The sequence below is a fragment of the Lissotriton helveticus genome, chromosome 2_2, assembly GCF_964261635.1.
Source record: "Lissotriton helveticus chromosome 2_2, aLisHel1.1, whole genome shotgun sequence".
Taxonomy (NCBI): Eukaryota; Metazoa; Chordata; class Amphibia; order Caudata; family Salamandridae; genus Lissotriton; species Lissotriton helveticus.
In genome coordinates this window covers 381,436,866-381,464,226 of record NC_136060.1, presented here as the reverse complement: position 1 = coordinate 381,464,226, position 27,361 = coordinate 381,436,866, and the positions used below count along the sequence as shown (strand labels likewise).

General features: G+C 44.5%; 1 protein-coding gene across 1 annotated transcript in view; it reads right to left on the bottom strand.

Annotated features, from left to right (window-relative positions):
- Positions 1-18,820, bottom strand: part of POLN (DNA polymerase nu) — a 2,689,548-nt gene extending 2,670,728 nt beyond the window's left edge. Inside the window, exon 1 of the mRNA XM_078678603.1 lies at positions 18,786-18,820. The gene's annotated coding sequence lies outside the window, so the exon portion shown is untranslated. The remainder of the gene's footprint in view (positions 1-18,785) is intronic.
- Positions 18,821-27,361: the final 8,541 nt, after the last annotated feature.

Genomic DNA, 27,361 nt, shown 5'->3' with positions numbered 1-27,361 from the left:
AGTTTGCTCGAGCTTTGTGCATACGCACGCTTAATGTCTAGTCTGTCTGGTTTCTCTTTTCTTTTGCAGCTGAGATGTCAGTTTCACTCCAAAGATTGCAATGCCAGGAGGAGCAGGTGAGCCAGTGCTATTCAGAGTTGCAGCAGAGGACTGGACTCCGTGAATCTGGTATGTTGGGATCGCAAGACTGAATAAACTTACTTCATCTACAAGTACCAACGGTCTAACAAAGGGCGATGTGCTTGGATGTGGCCTTTCTAGAGTTCCTTCTAAAAAGGCTGCCGAAATTATGGTAATTCGTGCGCGAGGAGAAGCCCAGAAAGTTCTAGCATGACAAGTGTTTCAGCTCAGAGTTGTCTCAAATTGCCGTTCAAGCTCCAAAGAACCGCAGTACCCGCTTCCTGACACGATCATATACGAGTTCGCCTAACAATACATGCAAACTTGATGGCTTTTTCTCCTTCTCCTACTCAAATGTTACCTAGATGCAGGGCCGTTTCTACCATTAGGCAGGACTAGGCGGCCGCCTAGGGAGGCTAAAGGGCTAGGGCGGCAAAATGGGGGACGTTTTTTATTTATTTGAAGGCAGTGAGTGCAAGCGCACCTCTCTTGTACATCCTGCGCATAGTGGTGTGTGGAGCATGCAAGCGGTACCAGTGTATACACACCTTCTCACTCCGCTCTCTGCTAGTCGGAACTTCCTCCCAATTTTCACTTCACACAAAATCTGCTGCTCACTCTTCTCACACTGTTCCCAACACTTTCACACACTCGCAGCCCTCGCCCTCGTCCACCTCCACCAGAAGTGCCTGCATCGCTATTCCGGTGCGCCACCAGGGAACACGGTTCCGCAATGGCCTGCTGTTCCTTACTCTGCCGAGGCAGTCCATGAGGCGACAGGCCTACCCCCCAGCCCTTCCAGCCACGGAGCTCCTTTCCCCTCGGAGGCCAAGAAGGCAGAGAAATCACAGCATCGCAGTGACAGACGGGGCGGGAAGGGGTGCTGAAATGGGCAGCAGAAGCCTAGCTATAAATTGTGCCATGGGTGCAGTGTCACCGAGACACGGAAGGGTCCAAATATAGCTCCTTTTTTACTTCACGGGGCTGTTTTCCTTGCTCACAGTAGGACCCTTGGCACCCTTGCTAAGGCACTAGTAGGCAGGAGGAGGGCTGTGAGGTCTAAATGAGTGGACTAGGGCAGCAGCAAGTGGAGAATGGTTTGCAGGTGCATGTGGGAGAGGCAGCGGGACTCGAGGCGGGGGCAGACGAGAAAGGGGGTGAGAGAGCTGAGGAGCAAGACGAGAAATCAGGAACTGCTAAAGAGGGGTGAGTGGAAGAGAGCAGACCACGCAAGCACCAGGGACACATCTGGTGTATTATTAGGGAAGCAAGGAAGGGCAATGCAACACGAAAGAAGCGGAGTGTGAGCAGGCACCACTGAAGGGAGGGAAGGCACACACAGAAGCAGGGAGAAGAGAAGCTAGTGGGGGGTGACAGGCAAGAAAGAAAGGGTGAGCAAGACCTGGTGAATGGAGGGCAGGGGTGCTGAAGGAAGGGACACAAGTGAGTAGCGAGAAAATTAAAAGACCCCTCACTTGTAACTTAATTCCAATCACACCGAGCTCGCAAAGCGTGCAAATCCAACCGTGCTTAAAAGAGTTCCTTTCAGCTTTTCATCTTCCTTCGGAGGGTCAATCCATTACCCCTCCCTTCTACTCATCCATCCACCCCCTTCACCTTTCCATACACTAACCTCTTGCCCCATTCAGCCATACTGTTTCCATCCATCCATCTGTCATTGCATGTGTGCATAGGTCCTTTCACACATCCACCCTCTTTCCTGATATTCCCTAACGCTATTATTTTGACTTGCAGGCAGAAGAGGCCCACAAACAACATATTCACTTTTAAGTGGGGACCAGTTCGCCATTCCATGGGATCAGTGCTGCCTCTGCTTAAGGTGCTGGAGTGGGGTTTCCCCATGCCACCGGGGGCACAGCTAAGAGAAGCAGTGACCTCTGCAGACAGGAGTATATTAGAGAAGCGGAGGGGAGGAGTAAGCGTTGAATTAAGGCGAAAGGTGAGGACCACTGATATCAGGAAGTGATGAAAGGTGATGGGGAGGCATGGGTTAAAAGGGGGAATATTGAGTACTATAAGGTCAGTGGAGATTAAAGACACCAAGAGCAGAGATGAAAGAGGCATGCGGGAATCATTGAGGGAGAAGGAGATATGATAGGCAGTATCAGGAGTGCAGGGCCTGTGAACAGATGCGAGCTGGTGAAACAGGAAGGACAGGACCATTTGAATAGGGCCAGGGCGGGGGAGGGGGTTACAACAACACTGAAATCTGGAGGGAGAGGGACAATCGAGAACTGCAGAGAGAGTAGGGGGAGAGGCAGAGGAGAAACGCTAGGGAACGAGGAACACTGGAACAATAGGTGATAGACTCAGGGAGAGTTAATGAACCAGTGGAGGGGTGAGAGGTGCAGAGTAGGGAGCTTTAAAGGGAGCACTCAACACACGAGAGAGGAGTCCATGAACTTCAGAAGAGAGAGATACGGAGTTATGGTAGGAAAAGGTAGGGGGCAGCATTTTTAAATTCTCGCCTAGGGCAGCAAAACACCTAGAAACGGCCCTGCCTAGATGGGGATAGGCCAGGTAGGCCACCTTCACACACACCACTCCCGCTAGATTCATAATCTGGCTGAGCGCTAGTTGTCAGGTCTATGTCACGCCTGATTAGGCCAACGTCAGTTAGGAATTCGATCTTACATGGTTACATGTTTCAATTGTTAATTTTAGTTTTTTCCCTGATCAGTTTCGGCAATTGCCCAGGAGAAGCTGCTTCCCCCGCACTTCTCCACTCTGCGACAGCCATGCAGCTGCATGCATATAAGCATAATGCTCACATATGGTACGGGTTAACATTATCACCTACAACGCAGGGGGATTCACTCCCATTCACGCAGATATTTCATATACTCATATTTGCAATGCAGAGCCGCTGGTATCGCCTTACTTCAGGAGACACTTTTGACAAATATATAGCTGTCCTATTACGACACCGCTGTTGAGGTTGAGTATACAGCACGAATATTTCTTTCAAAGCATGGAGCACATTGATCTAGGTAAAAGCAGGGGATCCCTTGGGAGGGGGAGGAAGTGGTGGTAGATGCAGATGGGTGATAAGTATTCCTTGGGGGTAAACTGAATGGGCGACCAGTTTTGCTGGGATCCATACACACCCCTAATGTAGATCAAAATACTTTCCTATGCGGCTTGCACACGGTTCTGTCCCGCTGGATCTTAGGGGGAGACTTCGATTCAGTACTATAGGTTTCACTAGATTGCTCCTTCCCACCCCTCACACGCATCACATAACGCACAAGCTTTGCGAATGTGGCTGGAGCATTGGTCTCGGTCAGGTGCCTGGCTGGCGCGTAACCCAGGCTCTCGTATATATTCCTTCTCCTACCTGATCCACAACCTACATGTGCGACCGGACCGCATTCTGGCCTCAACAGCACTACTCCCCTTGATCCATGATAACGAGCATCTGGGGCGCACACATCAAAACCCCCAGTATATGACAGTTAGCTGGGAGAGGAGACCCCCGCTGAGCCCCACCTAGAGGCTGCCACCAGCAGCATTAGAAGACCCGGCGTTTCGAAGCATTGTTGCAAGACTTATTTGGGCGCAATGTGGGCTCCACAGACTCTCTGATCACCGAATGGGAGACTTTCAAGGTAGTGACATGAGTGCGCGCGCCTGGGCCTGACATGGAACATTCGCAAACAACTCAACACCTCCCTAGGTGCGCTCGAGCAAAGCCTCCTATGACAGGAATCCCTCTCGGTCACTCACCCTGAAGCTAAAACGAAACTCTAAGCCATGCAAGCAGACCGGCTTACTTTTTTGGAAAGGTTGCAATGCCATAAGTTCTTAGCTCATTCTGCGCGTACACATGCCACAGCAGACAAGGCAGGTAGACTGCTTGCTTACCGCATACGTCAAGAGCACCATACAAGATGACTTAGGACACATAAGCACGCAAATGGATTTTCACACAGTCGTGACTTGTCACAACTCTTCCCTGTATGCATCCTAGGCTCACGGGACTCCTCAGCAAATCAGCCTTTTTAGACGAGATTGACCTACCTACGATGGCCCTCGACCATCGCCTGACGTTGGACTCTCCCATTACAGTAGATGAGGTGAGGGATGCACTTATGTCTCTAGCATCGGGAAAAAGCCGGGGTCAGATGGGCTCCCAGCTGATTTTTTTTAAGACACAATCATACCACACTTGCATGCCCGCTTTAACTCCCCGATAGACCGGTCCACACTTCCGCCTTCCTTATACGCAGCCAACATAGTCTCCCTGCTGAAACCAAGGAAATATCCCACTTCCCTGGGCTCCTATAGATCTTGAATACTGATTACAAAATTCTAGCCAACAGGTTAGCGTCCTGCATCCCCACCTTGGTCCATTCTGATCCAAACAGATTTGTCCCAGCTCACAGCACTTCCCTTAATCTCCATTGCTACTTCATATGCCCCACTGGAATGGCCACGATTGGGCTGCTTAGCTTTAGACCTTGAAAGAGCATTTGACTCTCTTGAATGGGATCACTTGTTAGCTACCTCAAATTTGGCATTGGGGCCTTTTTCATAGGGCTGGTTTGAATGCTATACTGACACCCAATCATCAGAGTCAAAACAATCCCTCATATCGGAGGCCATAGCAGTAGGCCACGGGAACAGGCAAGGATGCCCCTTATTCCCCCTGCTTTTCTCATTATCAGTGGAACCATTGGGGGCGTGTGTCTGGGCACATGTTGACACGGGGATTCCTCTTGGGGATGACATGCACATAATTTTATAAGCTGATATTCTACTACATATTAGAGACCTCCACACTGTCCTCCCGTTGTTGTATTGGACAGTCGGCATTCGTTGCGGTGCCAGGCCAGCGGTTAACGCTTTGAAATCTACGGTTTCCCTTCGATGTGAGCACCCCAGACCCAGGCTACTCACTGAGCTGTGAACCGGTGTCATGGTGTCTTGGCACTTTCCTCTATCTAGGTATTCATATCTGTCGGAATAAAACTGACATTCTAGATGGAAACATTACCAGACCAGTGACTGCTATTAAGATCACAGATCGCCTTCTGGAGGGCTCTACCGCTATTCATCTCCGTCAGCATCGCCCTCTCTAAGATTTTGATTCTACCCAGGCTCCTTTATAATTTCACAAACCTACCGGTTTACTTACCTCCAGCCTTTTTCAGCAAATTAGAATAAAAATAGTCAGAGACCTTATTTGGGGGGCCTCCAGGCACAGAGTCTCCATTAAAAAAACAATCCACCTACAGGGCAGGGCGGCCTAGCCTCTCCTAATCTTGAGCAATATTATCTAGTGGCTCAAATGCAGTGGATTGCCAGATAATTGGCATCCCTTCACCATGCGGGCACGGCCACTGCATATCCCCCTACTTTGCAACTCGCCCTTTTACACTGGTTTCACCCATGCATACGGCAAAAAGGCGCAGGCTCCCTGTTGCTTTCAGTGGCTTACAAATACTTTCGTAGAAGCCAGTTCACCACCGCGCCACAAAACTATAGGCCCCCACTATCCCTCTTCTGAGAACCCCCAGGGAAAAGTGAATTACCTCAGTGGCGGAATTGTGGGGTTGGGACACAGCCAGCATTCAGGATACCGGAGGCCTGTTCCAGGATGGGACCCTTATCCCATACACTGAGCTGGTGGAGGGGTTGGGTCCTCATCCGGGGAGCTACCTACTACAGCTCTCACCAACTTCTTGGTGGGGATGCATATCTAAAGAGCCTCCTGTGCCCTGTAGATACATACCTGCATGTCATGGGTGATGGGGCCATCTGATTAGATGGTTCGCAGCATCTCTACATCATCATTCTGCAACCTCTCTGAACCCCTTAAAGCTACATTGGGAAGGGAAACTGGGACGCGTCTTCAAGTCCGAATGATAGCTGTCCTAGAGGGCCCCTCCAGCATCCCCTGTAACCAATGTTTCCGTCAGATACAGTTTTTCATTCTACACCGATCATACCTCACCCCAGCCAAAATCAATAAATATTTTCACCGTATGGTCTCCGCTTGCCCCAGATGCCACTTAGCTGATGTAGATATTTTATACATGCTGTGGTATTGCCCCGAACTAGTCACCGGCTGGAGCGAGGCGGCTACCACCTTATCCCGCTGCACAGGGCGGACATGTCTTTTCGATAGGAGGTCTATATCCTTCATCTGTTCAACCGCTATATCCCCATGTATGGGTGGCCTAGCGGCGGGATTCTACAAAGAATATGGGCGGGGGGAGGTCTTCGTCCTCAAGATCCTGGAAATTACTACGGAACCCGGCGAGAACAACATATTGCCAGACTCAATGCGCAAAGCGCTGATTGTGATGATCCCCAAACAGGGGAAGGATCACCTGCTCCCCAGTTCATATAGGCCAATTTCTATGCTGAACGTAGATCTTAAAATTATTAGCAAAGTGCTGGCAAGTGGACTGCTTCCGTAACTCACTCAGCTGGTTCATGAAGACCACTCAGGTTTTATGCCAGGTAAGAATGCATTAAGAAACATCCGCCGTCTTGCACACGTCATGCAATCACTGGGGGGGGGGGGGTTGCCCAACAGGATACCGTGGCATTCCTGGATATCGAACAAGTTTTCGACTCAAACTGGTGGGACTACTTATGGCACGTGCTTCTAAATAGGGGGATAGGTGAGGGGTTTGTGTACTGGGTGAAACTGCTCTATGCTCAACCTGTGGCGAGGGTGCGCACGGGTCGGTACGTCTCGGATGCAATGGCAATAGAAAGAGGGACGCGGTAGGGGTGTCCGCTCTCACCCTTGTTGTTTGCCTTGGCAATGGAGCCATTGGTGTGTTATCTTCATAAGGTGCTCCAGGGGCAGGGTATTATAGTAGGTCATATAGAACATATTGTATCACTTTATGCTGATGATGCATTGGTGTATTTACGCCAACCGACCCAATCAATTCCGGTACTGCTCGCAGCTTTGGATCAGTTTGCCAGGGCCTCCGGACTCTGCATTAATAAACTAAAATCTCAATTATATGCGATTGGGTCAGAGGCCGAGAGAGGCGGAGTCCAGCTCCCTGAGCTGGGGCTCTCATGGGTACCAGACTCACTACGCGATCTCGGGATACGGATAGCTAGAGATAACAATACCTTTTACAAGCACAATATGGGGAGGGTACTCAAAGGTCTTCAGGGCAGCATAACCTTCTGGAACACACTCAAACTCTCATTAATGGGGGAAGATCGCCTTAATAAAAATGGTGGTCCTGCCTAGATGTCTCTTCACCATGTAGGGCTCCTCTTTCGATCTTCTGCATCAGATATTTAAAGAATTAGATGTACTGCTAACAGGATTATTATGGAATGGGAAACGCTGTTGGGTCAGCCTAGAGGTCATGAAACGCAAGTGGGGCAAGGGAGGATTAAGAATCCCAAACTTAGAGCTATATCATTTTATGTCACAATTGCAGCATGCTATAGCCTGGTTGGACAAGGACCCCTCCTGGGAACGGTCACAACTTGCAGACACATATGGAGAACGCCAGTTAGGAGTGCTCCTTTGGACTATGGGGAGGCAGTGGGAACAATGCCCTCCTTTGGTTGGATTACTAGCTGCAATATGGAACAGAGTGGTCAAGAGGCTTGTTCCGGAACAGCCATATGCCCCAGAGGTAGATCTCTGGACTATGCCCCACTTCGCTGAAATAGAATGGGTTATGTCAACTGACAAATGGAAGATAAGAGGCTGCCTAAAGCTGTCTGACCTCTACCCGGAAAATAGGTTCATAACATATCAGGAGGCGGTGGATACCTTTGGGTTGGGAATTTTTTGCAATATGCCAAAATAGCGGCAACGGCTCGGCAATTATGGCCAACGTTTCCGGAGGCCCCGGGACACACCCATACCTTGGTCACTATGATTGCCATGGCCGGAGGGTGAAAACATACGAAAGCGTATGCAAGGTGTCGGTATGTGATAGATTTAAACAGGTACAGTATAATATAGTTCATATGACCTACCTTTCACCCAGGCGGCTGCACGCCATTGATGGATCTAGAGATCCAAAGTGCTCTAGATGTCAATAAGCTCAGGCAGATTTTCCACATATGGTGTGGACTCATCCAATAATTCAGACATACTGGACGGCGGTCCTGGAGGAATTGAATAGAATAATGGGATGGACGATTGCCTTAGATGTGCGTACTGGTCTCCTTGGTTTAATTCCCCATTACCCTAAGAGCAAGACGAGCATGTGGTTCCTGGTTTTGGGGGCTCATAACAGCTAAGAGGCGCATAGCGATCCACTGATTAACTCAACGGAGGCCGCTGCTAGCAAACTGGAAAGCAGATTTGAAGGAAGGGGCACTGGCCGAGGAGGGGCATATATACGAAACACTAGAAAAGATGATCAGCTCCCCGAAGTGCTGCTGGCATGGGGGATGATGGTACAAGATATAGTGGAACATGCCCCAAATTCCACACGCACACCACAATATGATGAACATCACAATAGGGTTGTGACCCACAGTCAGGAGGGAACCCACGACTGATTTTAGGATAGACAGACATCAAGTTGGTTGGACCCGGTAGGGGGGAGGGTGGGGAGTTTTGGGGAATGCCTAGTTAAAGGTTTAAAAATGTCAGATGTGGGAAGAATTTTCAAGGGAAAGTATATACAAAATTATGTTTGAGTTTGTTATTGGAACACTCATTGTATACACTGTTGTAGTGGTATGTGAACATGGACTGTACTCTTGAAACCGCAATAAAGAAATATAATTTAAAAAAAAAACATTCATCTGTTCAAAAGGAGGAGAAAACATGGGGCCACTTCCAGCTTTCTAGACCTGGCCTAGCTACCGCTAAACGCCTAATCACAAAACGCTGGAGAGTGCCGATCGCTCCGCACGCAGCAGCATGGCGCTGCTCCTTCCTTAACTGGGCCAGGGCAGAGGGAGTTGCCTTACGCAAGGAGGACCTGTAAGGCCTCCGCAAATTCCCCCTACCCGTGGAGTGGGAGGCCGTCTTATCAGAGTTGTTGGGGAGAGATGAGCCAGCGGGGTGTTCCTCAGCGGGGGAACACACAACCACAGCGTTGACGTAGCTGGATTGGCTAATCTGACACCACACCTTTAGAGACACAGCTAGGATAGACTCTTACATGGGTCACTTAATGGGCTGATAATATAGAGGAGTTTTTCTGCACACATCACAACGTATGGGCTGACCCACATCGGAAAGGGAGCAGCTGCGTTTCGTTCACAGTTACACACCTCCCCTTCGTCTTGCATTTTCCACATTTGGTTGAAACCCACTCCCACAGTTGCAGATAACGTGTAATCTCAGGCGACATTCCACCTTGCCTGCAATACAAGAAATACAGACAAACTACATTGTAACACACTCCTTGATACGCAGAAGGATTAGTTACTTACCTGTAATCCTAGTTCTCATTCAGGGGTATACTCATCAAAGTCATAATCTATGAATAATCCCCGCCCATGTGCGGGATCCCGGAGCATATAGAAAATACATATACATACATACATACATTCAGCTCCTTCGGGGATTGTCCAACAAAATGAGCGGCACTCTAGAACAAAACAGCTTTCCCCAGTGCTTTATTTGGTATGGAAATGCACGCACAGAGTTAATTTACAACACCTGACTCTGACATCCGACGCGTTTCGTTTTCTCACTTCCTCATAGATGATTACCAAAGTCAGTTTGGTGCATGCTGGGTGTGTTAGTCCCCTCGTTTGGCTGCATCGTTTCCTAAATAGGCTGCACGTCTCCGTAGCACTAACTAGCAGCAAGTCCGTTTAAACCAGTTTCAAAATTTGTCCCACCAACGACTATGGATACAATTGATGTTTTCCACGACAAGGTCATGCTTGATCTCTGGAAATTGAGGGAGAATCCAATAGGGGATAATAGACCTAAGTGGAACCTGACATACGATCAAAGGAAAGCAATAAGGGATTTGGAAGTCGACAAGAGCATAATAATGAAACCCTCTGATAAGGGTGGTAATGTTGTCCTACAAACTCGTAACAGCTACTGCAAAGAAGCTCTTCTTTAACTTAGCAACCAAGATAATTATGCACCCATTACAATGAAGGAGTACTTGGAAAATATAACACAGTACAAATCACTGACGTGTAAATGGCACGAGAAAGGTATGCTGTCTTTGGAGGAATTTAAATTCTTACAAGTTCACAATCCTTTTTTTATTTTTTTATTAGAACCAGCGTTAAGCAGAGGATAATACACATTCAGTGAGATACAAAACATTCATTATTTACATTGAAATTCAAAAAATTCAGAAAAATTCAGAAAAAATAAAAAACCATTTACAGAGCATACAAATAAAGCTTCCAATTTAATTTAACCAATTCCACTTGGACAAAAACCTTCTTTCCAAATTGTTATAGGGTGCCATAGCTCTTTGCCACGAAGTTTTGTTTTGATTCCCCTGGTCGCATATATTGCAGATTCAAAATTAAAGACTGCGAGAAAGCGAGCTAGCCAAATTTGGAAGCTAGGGGGAAGACTATCCTTCCACCGTGCAGACAAGATTAATCTCAGTACAGCTGTACCTATAAATAACAATCTTTGTTCCGATTTACTTAATTTTAACGAACTGTCAAATCCCAACACATACAAAGTATCGGACTCTGGAAGTTTGTGATGAAAGACCTTCTCCCAAAATAAGGCAATCATATTTTTTAATAAACGTAGCTCGGGGCAGCTGCTGAACAGGTGGATTAGCGTCGCTGGACCTTGTGAGCAACGTGGGCATAGGTCGTTTTCCCTTTTACCCCATGCAAAAAGTTTGGCAGGGGTAAAATATAAATCATAAATGGTTTTATACAATTGTGCCCTTAAATTGCTAGCCATAAATAATTTATTGCTCATTTCTAGTGTTTTGTCTATATCGATATCGGGATTATTTAATTTTACCGCCCATTTAGTTTCTGTTTTCTCGATATCATCATTGACATTTGTTATTAGGATATTATATAGTGTTCCTATCCTAGTTTTTACGAGATAGCATGATTCTATTAGATCGTTCTTCTGAAGATTAATTAGATCTTTTTTAGCTTTTAATTTTGCATGCAGTTGAGCAAATTTGAGAAAGTCCCTTTCTGGGAGACCAAATTTTATTTTAACATCTTGAAATGTAGTCTGTGGGCCATTCATCCAAACCTCGTTAATTGTTCTTATGCCCAGGCTATACCATTTCTTGGCTGTATGTTCAAAATCAAGATCAGAGGTAATGGTCAAATGAAATAGGGGCGTATATCGGTTGAGTTTGCCAATATGTATATGTTTACTTATCTGATTCCAGATCAGCCAGGCACTTTTAATGATCTCACCCTTGATTTGCTTATAATGAGCATTTTCAGTTTTTCTTAATAACATTCCATTGGCTTCATGCCCAAGCATTAGTTCATAAATTGTGGGAATAGTGATGTTAATAGTATCCATGGCAGGGGGTGTTTCGAGAATCATTGGTTTAAGGTGTTTTAAAAAAGCTGCCCAATGATACAGAATAATATTCGGCGCAGTAAGCCCACCTCTGTTAAGCGGAGTGGATAAGTAATGTAAAGATCGTCTGATCTTCCCATGTTGCCACACAAATTTAGAGGTGAGTTTATTAATTGAGTTAATTATCTTAGAATCTATACTTAAAGGGATAGAGCGAAAGAGGTAGAGACATTTCGGTAGTATATTCATCTTCAAATAATTTACTCTGCCTATAATGGAAAGATGTAAACCATTTACCCTATCCAAGTCATTCTTAATTGTATCTATTAGTGGATAAAAATTGTTTTTTACTAACATCTTTATATCAGTGGAAAGGATCACACCAAGATATGTCGCAGTTTTTGCTCTTCTAGTGTCTGAGCATATAGTATTGTCTGTGCACAGTACAATGGTCTTTCCCCTATTCAGAGAATAACCCGAATATTTACCATATTGGAGAGAGTGCAGTTCGATTTCATGTAGCGCTTCGATCGGGTGAGATGTTAATACCGCGATGTCATCTGCATAGGCTAGAACTTTGGTTTCATAATGATTGTATAAAATTGGCTTTATATTATTATTTTCTATTAGTTTTAAGATAAGGGGATTAATATAAAGGGCGAAAAGTAAAGGAGAGCAAGGACAACCTTGTCTTGTGCCTCTTGTTATATTGATGAAACTTGATTCCAATCCTAAAATTGAGACTTTTGCTTTGGGTTGATACATAGATTTTATGGATTTAAGAAATTTGGGGCCGAAATTAAGACGTGCCATGGCAACCCACAGAAAGCTCCATGAAACACGGTCAAAGGCTTTCTCAGCGTCAAGCAGGATCATAGACATCTGATCCCCCGTGACAGACATGGCATCGAATAAAGCGATAGTACGGCGAATATGATCAGTTGTCCCCTTACCCGGAACGAAGCCATGCTGCCACGGAGAAACCAGATGTCCAATGACCCTGCTGAGTCTGAGAGCCATCACTTTGGCATATAATTTGGAGTCCGAATTTATCAATGAAATAGGTCGATAAGAGGTCAACTGTTCGGGTGATTTTCCCTTCTTAGGAAATACTATAATGCTAGCCTCATCCCAAGAAGGTGGGGGAATGCCATTATACTGTACGCCGAGAAATAAATCCAATAATAAAGGGCTTAATAAAGAACTAAGGGCCGGATGTAGGTCGGTCGGTAACGGCCGAAAATCGGTATTTTCGGCCGTTACCGACCGGTATTAACGAAATGGTATGTAGGGCCACATATTTTACAGATTCGGTAAATTTACCGATCGGTAAATTTACCGAATCTGTAAAATACCGAATCGGTATTTTTACCTATTCGATAATTTTGATATGTAGGTGGGACTCTTCTGAGTCCCACAACCCTTACCGAATCTGTATTTTACCATCAAATATATTTGATGGTAAAATACCGAATCCGGTGTGCATGCACATGTGTGCATGCACACCTGTGCCATATGACAGGCAGACCTGCCCTTAGGGCAGGTATGCCTGCCACATGGCACCCGAGCCTCTTTTGGGGGTGCCAGAGGGTGTCAAAGTGACACCCCCTGCACCCTTGTGGAAATCTGTATTTACCGATTCGGTAAATACCGAATCAGAAATGCCCATTCATTCCTATGGGCTGCAAAGCCCATAGGAATGAATGGCCATTACCGGTCGGTATTTACCGAATCGGTAAATACAGATTTTTACCGATTCGGTAAAAGGAACATCTGGATGTTCCTACATGTCCCCCATTCTTATTTACCGATTTTTAATTACTGAATCGGTAAAATTCGGTAATTAAAAATGGGTAAATAAGTCCTACCTACATCTGGCCCCTAAGAATCTTATAAATCTCGATTGGCAATTTATCCGGGCCCGCTGCTTTGCCCGAAGATAAAAGCGATAAAGCTTCTACGACTTCATCAATAGTAATCTCCGCTTCAAGTACTTCTCTCATCCCATCATCCAGCAGGTTAGTAGCTGCCGTATTGTTAAGAAAACCAGCCAAAAACATGTCGATATCTTTTTCAGAGTTATTCCCTTCCTCAGAGTATAGATTTTGCTAATACTGTTGGAATTGAGTAATAATATCTGTAGACTGAACATAAGTGCGTCCACCCTCTACAATAGAAGTGATATTATTATAGACATTTTTTTGACGTGTGCGCAAAGCGAGTTGTTTACCTACTTTTTCACCAGTCTCATAGACCTTCTTTCTAAAAGCTCTGTAAGTTTGAGCAGCTTTTTGACTCAATTCAGTATTAAGCTCAGCTTTCAGGACCGCCACCCGAAGCCATTGATTATTGGATTCTTTGTTCTGTTCTTTTAAACAGGTGTGCTCTATTTCGGCTTTCGTTAAATCCTTTAGCTTTATTTCATAAAGGTTTCTAGCTTTAATTCGTGCTGCATATTGAAAACTAGAGATCTCACCTCTTAAAGAAGATTTATATGAATCCCAGACTATATTTCTGGAGGCACTAAAGCGATTTATATTAAAAAAACTCCTCAGTCCATTTTTTAATATGTGAAACAAATTCAGTATTGGAAAGTAGTTTCCGATCAAATGACCAGGACCTAGATTGAGTAATAAGAGGATTAAATGTAATTGCACAAATTAAAGCATTATGGTCTGAAATTATTCTTGGAATTTTTTTTATAGTTGAGAATGGAAGAAGGTCTAGAGTAGCAAATATGTAATCAATTCGAACCTGCTTTTGATGGGGATGAGAGAAGTAGGTAAAGCCTTGATCATATGGATTGTTATGTAGCCAGATATCAATTAATCCGAGATTACTGATAAGTCTGCTAAGGGTTTTATAAACTCTGGGTTTGCGTCCTTGGTATTTTGTTTTTGAGGGGACATTAAAGATCGGTGGTATTAATGAGATGTTAAAATCTCCGCATAAAATTAATGGGCCTTGCCATGTAGGCAATTCGATCTCTAGTTCTTCAAAAATTGTGGGGTCGTCTAGATTTGAACCGTAAACTGTACAGATTATACCACAGGCAAGTTTTGAAATAGCCCATCTGCCATGGGGATCTGATAAGTGTCGTACACTTAGACCCAGATATTTTTTCCCAAGTATTGCGACCCCCCTTATATTTGAGGTCTGTGTGGAAACAGCAAATAAATTGTACCCATTAATATTTAACCATGATTTTTTATCCCATGGCAGATGCGTTTCTTGAAGACAAAGTATGTCTACTGGAGTTAGCTTAAGCAATTCAGCCATTCGTCTTCGTTTATCTCCTGTTAATAAACCTCCAACATTCCAAGTCTGAACATTTAACCTACCCATTATTAATAGAGAATGATTGTCGCAGTGCCTCACGCAAATAATATTCTAGCTCTGTTACTATACTATTTGATCTCTTTTTCCTAGTTTCCTCTGCAATAGAAGCTGGTTCATTTTTTTCTTTTTTTGTTTTCACCTCCCTAGGTGACCCACCCGAGCCTCCCCTTAGCAACCCAACCCCCATCCCCCTCAAACCCCCCTCCCAATTCAATGGGCATACAAACTCAACCAGAGTCTGAGTGATGTGAATACAGCAATGTGTCTGAGCAACCGCTTCAAGAAAAACATTAGATAATAAAGAATAAAGGTAAAAGTAAAAGTAAGAATCTAAAGGGGTAAAAAAAGAGGAAAAAGAAAGTCAAGATTAGAGAATAGCTTTAGTCAGTATCAGTGCAAATATAGTGTATATATAGTGTATATAGCTTAAAATATTCCCATGATAATTATAGTACACATAATAACAAATATGACATATCGCTTAAACATATATAGGAGCGTAAAGCCATTAATTAAACAAAACAATTTTTCAGTTTCATTCAAAATCTACTAAGCATATTACGAAATCTGGTCTAAGTACGCTTTTGCTTTGATCTCCGAAACGAAGAATTTAGTAAGACCGCCATGTACAATTTTTAACTTTGCGGGGTTATTAAGATATGCTTGTGCACCTTTGTCTTGAAACGGTTTGATCAGGGATCTCAATTGCCAACGTCTTTCCACCGTTACATGGCAAAAATCTGGTCTTGAAAAGTAAGCAAAATCGTTATATTGTACCTTGTGATCTGGCCTAGCCTTCTCAGCTACAACCTGTCTCACTAAAAAATTACCGAAATAAACCAAAATGGCTCTAGGGTATATGCCAGGTTTGTTGGAATATTAAATGGCATCCGGTGAGCCCGTTGAACCTCTACATTCAAATTCCAGTCTTTGAGTGCAGGTATAGAATCTTCTAGTAGTTTAACCACAAATGCTCTAGTATCACCCCCTTCAAGTTTCTCTGGGACACCTAAAATGCGAAGGTTGTTCCGACGTTGTCGGTTTTCAAATTCCTCTAACTTCCATTTGATATCCACTAATTCAGCATCTTGAAGCTTAACACGTTCAGCAGTCAACGTGGTTTCTTTTTCATTGGACATAACCCTAGCTTCCATCTCGGTGACTCTTTCACCTATTAGGTTGCAGGATTTGGAAAGTTTTCTGACTACTCCTTGCATTTTTCGGAGTGCAGCCCTTGATTTTTTACTGTCTTGTGCAGTCTCTTCTCTGTGAGCCGCTATAGCCTGTAAAATAGTCTCTACAGCTAAATGAGAAATCTCCGAACTTGCTGGGATATTAGATGTTGTTGCTAGCTGCGGAGATGAATCAGGGGCAGTCTGTATATCCTTGGCACCCTTTTCCTGTATTCTGGTAGTAGTTTTAGATTTAGCTCTAATCGTGTTAATATTAGAATCTTGCTCATCTGTACTTTCATCATACTAGCTAAATTGCAATTCAGAATCTTCAAGACCCTCCAGTGAGTCAGTATCGTCTGACCACCCCGCCGGTACATTTAAACCATTTCATCAGAGAATGAAAAAAACTCACTGGATTCCTTCTCCTTCTCCACACAAGTCCGACTCTTTAATATGCCTTCCCCTGCCGTTGTTAGAGTCAATGTGCTGCCCCCCTCTAACAAATCTGAATCCTCGGAGGCAACTGTTTGTTGTGTAGGGGGTGTAGCTGTAGGTGTAGCTATATTTGAGAGCTCAGTTAGAGTAGTTGAGTCTACTAGGGGTCAGCTGACTAGATTGAGCCGTGCCTGGTAAAGGTGAGGTTGAGTCTAGTTGCACCCCCAAAATGTTTCCCCCTATTCCAGAAAAAGACATAGTTTGTCGTGCAGGCTCTGAAACATGGCTTGCGCTAGTCGGAGCCTCTGAAATACGTAGGACAGGGGTCTGGATAGAGTCATTAATAGTACTTACAGTTTCAATGTTTTCAGTAAGAGGTTGCAGCTCAGAAATAATACAAGTTTCTGTAGTTGACTGCCCCGATTCAACATCAGTGTTATAGAAGGTAGTGGGAAGCAAAGCGGGGACACTCGCAGAGATTTGGTTGTTGGTGCTGCTGAGAAGTCCCTTCTTGAGAAATAAATTGAGAACTGTGTCCCCAGTTGAATTTAGTTTCCTACGGGCGGCATGGAGCTCCTGTCTTGCTGTAGAATCCAATAGAGCCTGTTGGCTTCTTGTCTTAGTCTTATCCATGTTAGGCGGTGGGCGAGATCTTCTGTCAGGCTCCTCTAGCTGTTCATGCTGCTCATGTTGTTGTCTCTCAGCCTCTTTGCGTAGAATCCTGGTAGCCTTGGCCACCCGTGCTCTGGTTGCTGCAGCTGACGCAGAAGACAAGTTAACAATCCAAGGATACCCACCTTCTACCACCTGCCACAGGTGCATAAAGACCCTGAGAAACCGCCAGGACGCCCCATAATTTCATCTATTGGGGGTCTTTTAGAGAACATGTCGAGGTTCATAGGCTTCTACCTCTTTCCCTTTGTGGAGGAATTGTCCTCCTATACTAGAGACACAAAGGATTTCCTACGATATGTGGAAGGAAGCCCATGGGAATCGGACTTCCTGATTGTGACATTGGACATAGCCAGTCTATATACAAGTATCTCACATGAACAAGGCATAGATGCTATTAGCCCGATTCTGCAACAAAGACCATCAGAATACAGAGAACACAGTGAGATGTTGACTGACTTTCTTCGTTTCTGTCTGTTCAATAACATTTTACTTTTCAGGACAAGATTTACCGACAAAAGCGGGGGACGGCCATGGGAGCCTGCTTCGTCCCCAGCTACGCGAACTTGTTTGTCGGCTGGTGGGAGAAGCGGGCGGCATGGTCGGACTCCTGCGACCATTGGGTCGTCAAAACCATAATTTGGAGGCGCTATATTGATGACCTCTTTCTTGTCTGGCGAGGCAGTAGAGAGTCAGTCAAGGAATATATCAAACATCTTAACAGTAACAACTTGAATCTAAAATTCTCTGGTGAGATTAGCAATACCGAGGTCAACTACCTAGATGTCAGAGTATTCATAGCAGATGGCAGGATACAGACAGCACTCTTCAGGAAGCCAACAGCGGGCAATTCAGTGCTCCATGCACGAAGCAGCCACCCCACAAGCCTTAAGAATAGTATTCCTTATGGCAAACTTTTGCGTATTAAACGCAATAGCTCCAGGTCTGAAGATTATAAGGAGGCGGGGACAGCTTGCCTCAACAGATTCAGTGAGCGTGGCTATAAAGAAAGGGTCCTGAATGAAGAATGGAAGAAAGCCCAAGTTAAGAGGTGGACGGATCTGATTAAGGAAACTCCTAAAGAGAGAAGTGCAGGTACTAACAATCTTAGGCTTATCACAAATTTCTCTAATGCGGCAAAGAGCCTTAAGAAAATTATACATTCCAATTGGAATATATTGAAATCCGATCCTATTATTGGTCGTGACATTTCAGCACACCTGTCTGTAACATTCCGCAAGTCCAGATCACTCAAGGATCACCTAGTGCAGAGCCATTTAGCCCCCGTTACCAGAGGTATAGAGGGTATAAGTGGCTTTTACCCTTGCAAGAAATGCAAGGCGTGTGCAGATAGTAAGAAAATCACATGCTACTCTGTACCAGGTAGGAGTGATCCGGTAGCCATAAAGAAATTTATGAACTGTCCAACATCCTTCGTAGTTTACTGCCTCATTTGCCCGTGCGGCCTTAGATATGTAGGGAGCACAATCCACCCAGCCAAAATCGGCATTCTGGAACATCAAAGGGCAATACAAAATAATGATAGCAATTACCCGGTAGCGCGTCATTTCTCTACTCACCACAATAGCAATCGCAAACTTTTGAGCTACTTCCGTCTAGACCACGTAGCACGATACTCCAGAGGTGGACACAGAGAGAAACGCCTTAGGAGACTTGAGTCTCGTTACATTATTGATTTGGCAACAAAAACACCTTTGGGACTCAACATGGGGGAGGAACGGAGAGTACACCTGTAAATATTGTATATAATATTTGTTTGAATTAATTTTTCTTTCTCTTTTTTGAGAATTGAGATTACTAGTGGAAGTTCAGGCCTTATGCGATGATTTGAAGTCTAAGATGAAGTGAGCCTTACAAGTATGGTTATAGTAATCCATCTTTAATTCATCCATGTCAGTTTGAATCTAAGATGAAAGTAATCATGTTGCTAATTCAATTTTTGCACTTTATATTTTTGCATGGTTTAATTTTGTTCCATCAGCCCATCTGAGGGCTCAATTTTGGTTTGGTTCTAATGGGAGAAACAAGGTCTAATAAGTGTTTATTATAACGCATAAGCCCATTCATGGACTGTTTTGAATTGTTACTTGCATTCATAATATGAATCCATGGAGTACATTAACTGAATTTTCGATAATTGTTGGTCTCCCTCTATATATATATATATATATATATATATATATATATATATATATATATATATATATATATATTACCACCAATACGTTCACCAGAAGGCGCACACTTTTGAACGGTCGGTGCCAGACAGCAGGGATGAACGTATCCCCACAAATAATCCTTCACCAAGTAGAAATAATTGTCTGCACTCGTCCAATTGCTTTATATGTGGGTTTTATTCAAGAGACTCAAGGAGCCCCATTCACCTACGCGTTTCGACCGCAGGTCTTGATCACAGTGTTTGCCACTAGTCCATTTTCTCTTTTCATCTTATATACTATTTCTCCCCATCAGCTCATAATGAAGCATCTTGGGAGATGTAGTTTATCAAAGCATTTTGATATCAAATGAAACGTTTTTTACATTGCAATAGAATTCATATTGTCATTCTAGTAATCATTTTCTTCCTCAAAGGTGTAAAAGGAAATAGGACAACCATTCGAGGAGTTTGTTTGAAAGTCGGTTCTACATATGGAAAAATGTCCATCTAACCAAGAAATTGGTTATACCGACACTTGGTGCATTATTTATCAATAGTTGAGTATATAATGTCACTTTTATAATCATCTATTTACAGGCTTAGTGCCCTAATTCACTCCTTATGGATAGTCCCATATTCCGTTAGACATTATAATGGGCTCAGTGCCCTTCAAGTAAAGTAGAGAAAGAAAAGAGGTAAAAAAAGGTTGTAAAAAAGGTTTTTACATAAAGTCCACAAAATGGAATCCAGATCTCTCACATCTGATTTAGTCCCCAATAGTCAATACAAAGTTATTAGAGATGAACATACATCTCATCATCCATGTTCAATCCTCTCGGTGCCTTGGTTTGAAACCGTATGATTAGACGTGACTCTAATCTCCTTAATTGCCGCTTGCGATTTCCTCCTCTTTCATTGGGGAGTATCGTTGCTATCCCACTATAGCGTATGTCTTTCCATGTTTTACCAATATGCATTGACATATGCTTAGCAATGGCGTATGACATATCCCCATTTTGAATCGCTCGGATATGCTCCAGAATTCTTTTATGCAATGGACAAGTCGTCATCCCAATATAGTTTTTACTACATGCACATGTAAGAATATAAACTACATATGTGGTCTTACAAGTTATTGTCTGTTTTATATTGAAAGTTTTTCCATGTGGATCCTTTAAGGATTTAAGGGATGAACCTACTGTACACGCCTTGCACAGTAAACATTTAGTGAAGCCTTTTTGTTGAGAGGTCAACCAGTCATTCTTCTTCTTCATCTTAAAGTGACTGTTCACTAGTTTGTCTTGCAATGAAGGAGGTTTTCTAAAGGTTACCAAGGGATGTTCGCTCATTTGGTCACCGATGTCTGGATCTTTTTTAATGATGTTCCAATATTTGTTTAGGATCCTTCTTACGTTCTGACTCTCTTTGCTGTATGTCATAATCATTCTGATTGGTTCAGGTTTGGATGATAATTTCATTAGATTTTTATCAATCAGAGTTTGTGTTCTGCTAAGTTTTCTAGCTTTTAGTTCTCCTTTTTTGACATCTGCATAATTGTATCCTCGTCTGAGGAATCTTTTCGTAGTCTCCCTGTATTTTTGATTCATTTCTTCTGGATTCGAGCAATTTCTTTTCATGCGTACGAATTCACCTTAAGGTATTCTCTTTTTTAAGGTTGTAGGATGAAAGCTTTCTCCATGTAAAATACTGTTAGTTGCAGTGCTTTTTCTATGAACAGTAGTTTCCAATTGTCCATTTTCTATGTATACCTTTGTGTCTAAGAACACTACTTCTTTTTCATTGATCACTGATGTAAATTTCAGTCCCAGATCATTGGTGTTCAGTTTGGTTAGATAATCAGTGAATTCAATTTCTGTACCGTTCCAGATCAGGAATAAATCGTCTATAAAACGTAGCCAAATTACTATTTTTGACGTATAATGATCATTCTCTTCATTCCAGGCTATTGTTCTTTCCCAGTAGCCCATTGCTAGATTAGCGTAACTAGGTGAAAATGCCACACCCATAGCAGTTCCACATTTTTGGATATAGTATGTTTTATTAAAGAGAAAGACATTGTTGTTGAGACATAGTTCCGTCATTTCTTTAATCATTTGCCAATGTTGGAACTCTTCCAAAGGTTTTTGTTTGAGGAAGTAGTCCATGGCAGTAAGTCCCATTTTGTGAGTTATAGATGTATACAAGGAGACTACATCGATGGTTGCTAGTTTGTATCCATTGACCCTGGGCAATGTTCATCAGATTCCGTAGGAAGTCTCCTGTATCTTTAAGATACGATGTTAAAGTGGGGACAATTGGTGCCAGAAAAGAGTCCACATAAATGGAAAGATTCTCATATAATGAACCACAGCTTGCTATTATGGGTCTGCCCGGTGGTCTCCTTGATGTTTTATGTACTTTTGGCAGAAAGTACATAGTGGGCATCACAGGATCTTCATTAGCCAGGAATTGTACTTCCTGGTTGGTCAAAAGTCCCTTATTTTCCCATTCGGTCAACTTGAGATTTAATTCCGCTATTAATTCATTGATCGGATTCTTTTTCAATCTCTCATAGTTCTTAGTTTCAGTTAGTTGACGCATAGCTTCTTGTATATAGTCAGTTTTATCCATTAGGACTATATTTCCGCCCTTGTCGGCCGGTTTGATTTCGAGTGATTCATCCTCCATTAGAGATCGTAAAGCATTTCTTTCCAGTATTGACATGTTTTCTTTTTTTCCTGTATGTTTAATTTTTTTCATTTTTTCAAGGTCTGCATTCACCAAATCAAAGAAAGTGTCAATTTTGTTTCCTGGATGTAACGTAGGACAAAATCTCGTATGTTTCGTAAATTTAGTTTTTAGGTGTAGATCTGTGACCTGCCCCATGTTGGTTAATATTTGACTGTCTGTCAATGTAGAATCATCCATTTCATTCGCTAATTCAAAGGCTGTTCGCATCGCAGGAATTTCATCAATTGTGATGCATGTTTCGTTGTCAACATTGTCATTGATATTAGCCAGATTCTGCAACAAAGACCATCAGAATACAGAGAACACAGTGAGATGTTGATTGACTTTCTTCGTTTCTGTCTGTTCAATAACATTTTACTTTTCAGGACAAGATTTACCGACAAAAGCGGGGGACGGCCATGGGAGCCTGCTTCGTCCCCAGCTACGCGAACTTATTCGTCGGCTGGTGGGAGAAGCGGGCGGCATGGTCGGACTCCTGCGACCATTGGGTCGACAAAACCATAATTTGGAGGCGCTATATTGATGACCTCTTTCTTGTCTGGCGAGGCAGTAGAGAGTCAGTCGAGGAATATATCAAACATCTTAACAGTAACAACTTGAATCTAAAATTCTCTGGTGAGATTAGCAATACCGAGGTCGACTACCTAGATGTCAGAGTATTCATAGCAGATGGCAGGATACAGACAGCACTCTTCAGGAAGCCGACAGCGGGCAATTCAGTGCTCCATGCACGAAGCAGCCACCCCACAAGCCTTAAGAATAGTATTCCTTATGGCAAACTTTTGCGTATTAAACGCAATAGCTCCAGGTCTGAAGATTATAAGGAGGCGGGGACAGCTTGCCTCAACAGATTCAGTGAGCGTGGCTATAAAGAAAGGGTCCTGAGTGAAGCATGGAAGAAAGCCCAAGTTAAGAGGTGGACGGATCTGATTAAGGAAACTCCTAAAGAGAGAAGTGCAGGTACTAACAATCTTAGGCTTATCACAAATTTCTCTAATGCGGCAAAGAGCCTTAAGAAAATTATACATTCCAATTGGAATATATTGAAATCCGATCCTATTATTGGTCGTGACATTTCAGCACACCCGTCTGTAACATTCCGCAAGTCCAGATCGCTCAAGGATCACCTAGTGCAGAGCCATTTAGCCCCCGTTACCAGAGGTATACAGGGTATAAGTGGCTTTTACCCTTGCAATAAATGCAAGGCGTGTGCAGATAGTAAGGAAAAAAAACAAGTTACTTACCTGTAACTTTGGTTCCCCAGTATTGGTAACTTTCATAGATTCCCATGCTTTGTATCATTCCCCGTCGTCGGACTGGGAGTCTCGGTAATAAAAAATACCATAGTAGTAGGTACAAAAGAGAAAAGAAAGGCCTAGGCCTCATTCCCTTTTGTAGCATATTAGCCTCTTTTTGTAAAAGAGACCAAACTCTAGGCATCAGCCAATCAGAAGAACCTCACCCGTAGAACCTTCCTGAAGGAATCTCAGAGCCTCAGATTTTCGTAGCCGTTGTGTGCTAGACACCATACTTGCTGAAGGCTGAGCTTTCCCCGGGGAGGTGGGTGGGCACATGGGAATCTATGAAAGTTACCAATACTGGGGAACCAAAGTTACAGGTAAGTAACTTGTTTTCTTGCCCCAGTATTGGAACTTTCATAGATTCCCATGCTTTGTATCAGAATAGCAAGCAGTAACCACATAAACACATTTTGTAAAGAAGTACATCATAACATTAGAAATGAAAGAACAAAATGTGTTACTCATGGAAGGTGGATAGAAAGGAAAGCTCACCAATCACATGAAGAGGTTCCTCAGGACAGCCTGGCCCACTGCTGCGTCATCCTGTTGCAATGACTCTAAGCAGTAATGCTTAGTAAACGTGTGCACGCTGCTCCAGGTAGCAGCCCTGCAAATGTCCTTGACATGCACCCCCGCAAAGAGGGCTGTAGAAGATGCCACTGACCTCGTTGAGTGAGCACGGACCCTGCCCACCAGAGGTTTTCCTGCCATCTTGTGGCAATGCAGAATAGCACTCGAAATCCATCTTGAGATCCCCTGTTTGGACAGAGGAAGACCTTTGTTCGGACCGCCAAAGGCAATGAACAACTGCGTAGACCTTCGAAAGTCCTTGGTACGATCAATGTAGAATTTGAGACATCGTTGTAGATCCAGAGTGTGCAATGTTTTTTCCGCTGGAGTGACTGGGTTCGGAAAAAAGTTTTTAGAATCACTGGCTCATTTAGGTGAAAGTCTGTAGGTACTTTGGGGATGAACCTGGGGTTCGTCCACAAGATGACTGTGTTCTTTTTGAACTGCAAAAACGGTTCCTGGATAGTAAGGGCCTGCAACTCCCCCACTCGCCTTGCGGAGGTGAGGGCCAAGAGTAAGGCCAGCTTCCATGACAAGAATTTCAGATCCGAGCGGTGAATCGGCTCAAAAGGACCCTTCATTAATTGAGCCAGGACTAAGTTCAAATGCCACGTTGGAGGAGGAGATCTCACTGGCGGAAAAACCCTGAACAGGCCTTTGAGGAATTGCTTGATAATTCTTGAAGACCATAGCGAAGGACCAGAAGCAAATCTTCTGAATCTTGAAATTGCCGCCAAGTGGACCTTGATTGTAGAATGGGACAGATTAGACTTAGCTAGCGAGAGTAGGTAAGGCAGGAGTTGATGAGGTTTTGAGGTGAACGGATCAACCTTATCTTTTTTGCACCAAATACAGAACCTTCTCCATTTAAGCCGGTATGTTCTGTTTGTTGAAGGCGCCCTTGCCTGGGAAAGAATATCCTTGATCTCCTTGGAAAGGGGAAAGTTGATGTATTCTCGCTGGTCAGGAGCCATGCCGTCATGTGTAATGACCTTGGATCTGGGTCCCAAACCTGACCTTCGGACATTGTCAGGAGATCCGGAACCGCCTCCAGACCTATTGGAGGAACTAGCGATAGCAGATGGAGCTCGGTGTACCAAAACTGTCTCGGCCATGCCGGGGCTATAAGAATCAGCTTGCATGGCTCCGTCTTCACTTTCCTGATGAGGCGTGGAATCAGGGGAATCGGTGGAAACGCATAAAGAAATCTCCCCGTCCAGGCTATTGAGAGGGCATTGCCCAATGAGCCTTGATGGCGGAACCTGCTGGCGTAGGCTCGGCACTTCTTGTTGGTTGGCGTCGCAAATAGATCCACCTCTGGTGTGCCCCATGTTCGAAAGAGCCGATCCAGAACCTGTTGTTTTAGCTCCCACTCGTGACTGACAGAAGTGAGTCTGCTCAGTCTGTCGGCGCCCTCGTTTAGCGCCCCTGGTAAGTGTTCTGCCTTTAGAGAAATTCCGTGAAGAATTGTCCATTCCAGAATCTGTTGAGCCTCTCGCGACAAGGGAAGTGACCTCGTACCTCCTTCCTTGTTCACATAATGCATAGCCGTGGTGTTGTCCGTCCTGACTAGCACCTGTGAACCCTGGAGACGTGGAAGAAAGGCTTGAAGCGCTTGCCTGATCGCTCTCAGCTCCAACAGGTTGATGTGTAGCTTTTGGTCACTTGGAGACCAATGGCCGCTGATCTGCAGATCCTGCATCACTGCTCCCCATCCCTCCAATGACGCATCTGTCGTCAGTATGTGAGGCGATGGAACGTTTGCGAAGGATAGACCTTGGCATAAATTGTCTTGATGCGACCACCAAAGTACTGCCTCTTTCATCTCCCGCGTGACAATCACTTTGTCGTCGAACGATCCGCGGACTTGCTGCCACTGAAGGTCCAGTTGCTCCTGTAGGGGATGCATCCGCAATCTGCAGTGCGGAATCAGGGGAATACATGATGACATCACCCCTAGCAGCGACTTGTAGCTGCGTACAGAAAGACACTTTTTTCTTTGAAGGCTTTGAGCCAATATTTGTAGTTTCAGTATCCTTTCTCGAGTAGGAAAAGCCCTCGAGAGCCTTGAAACCAACACTGCTCCTAGGAACCGTGCCCTCCTTGAGGGCACCAGCACGGATTTGTCTCTGTTCAAGGTGAGTCCCAGATTCTGGAACAGATTGGTGCAAGCCTGCACCGCGTCCTGCGCCAATGCTCTGGTCGGGGCCTTTAGTAACCAATCGTCCAGGTAAGGGAAGACCTGGAAGTGGTTCTTTCGCAGAAATGCTGCCACCGGTGCCAGCACCTTCGTAAAAATACTTGGGGCAGAGCGAAGGCCGAACGGCAGAACCCTGAATTGAAAGTGGCTCTTGGCTACTGTGAAGCGTAGGAACCTTCTGTGTGCTGGGTGAATCGGGACATGGAAGTACGCGTCCTCCAGATCGAGCGTGGCCATGAAGTCCCCCGGGCTGACCATCTTGAAAACGTCCTGTAAGGACACCATCCGAAAGGACAGGGAGATGAGATAGGTATTTAGCTCCCTGAGGTCCAGGATGGGACGCCATGTTTCCAGCGTCTTTCTTACCAGGAAGAATCTGGAGTAGAATCCCTGGCCTTGTTGGTTGGAGGGGACCGGCTCTATCGCCCCTTTGCGGAGCATTTGTTGGGCTTCGAGTCTTAAGAGACGCAGATGTTTTGATGGAATTACTGCCGGGGGCCTTGGGTGGAGGTACTTCCATAAATTCCAGAGTATGTCCTCGTTTTATGATGTTGAGCACCCAACGGTCCGATGTAATTTGGGACCAGTTCTGAAGGAATTTTGATACCCTGCCTCCAACTGAAGATCTCCTGGAGGAGGGAACAGTAGACAGAGCCAGGAGGCCGCTATTGACGTTTGGACGAATCACGTCCACGGGCAGCCTGCTTGCCCTTGTTGTAAGGTCTTGAGTAACCTGAAGATTGCCCTTGACGTTGTTGGTATGACTGGCGGTTTGGTTGGTATCCAGAGGTGGTCGACGAATAACTCTGCTGCTGCTGCTGGTACGAACCTCTGTAACCACCTCCTCTGCCTCTCGCACCTCGAAACGGAGTTTTGCGATACTGGAGGGTTCCCAGCGCTCTAGCTGTGTCGGTATCTTTCTTGATCTCCTGAAGAGTATCATCGATCACCTTACCGAAGAGGGCCTCGCCATCAAAAGGCAGATCTAGGACCTTGTTTTGGACTTCTGGTCTGAACCAGGTCGCCTTCAACCATCCCTGGCGTCTCAACACCGCCGCTCCTGCCAAAGCACGAAAGGCCGTTGTGGCAATGTCCATGGCACAGTCTATGATCTCCATAGAAACTGCCTCACCTTCTTGCAAAGTCTTCTTCGCT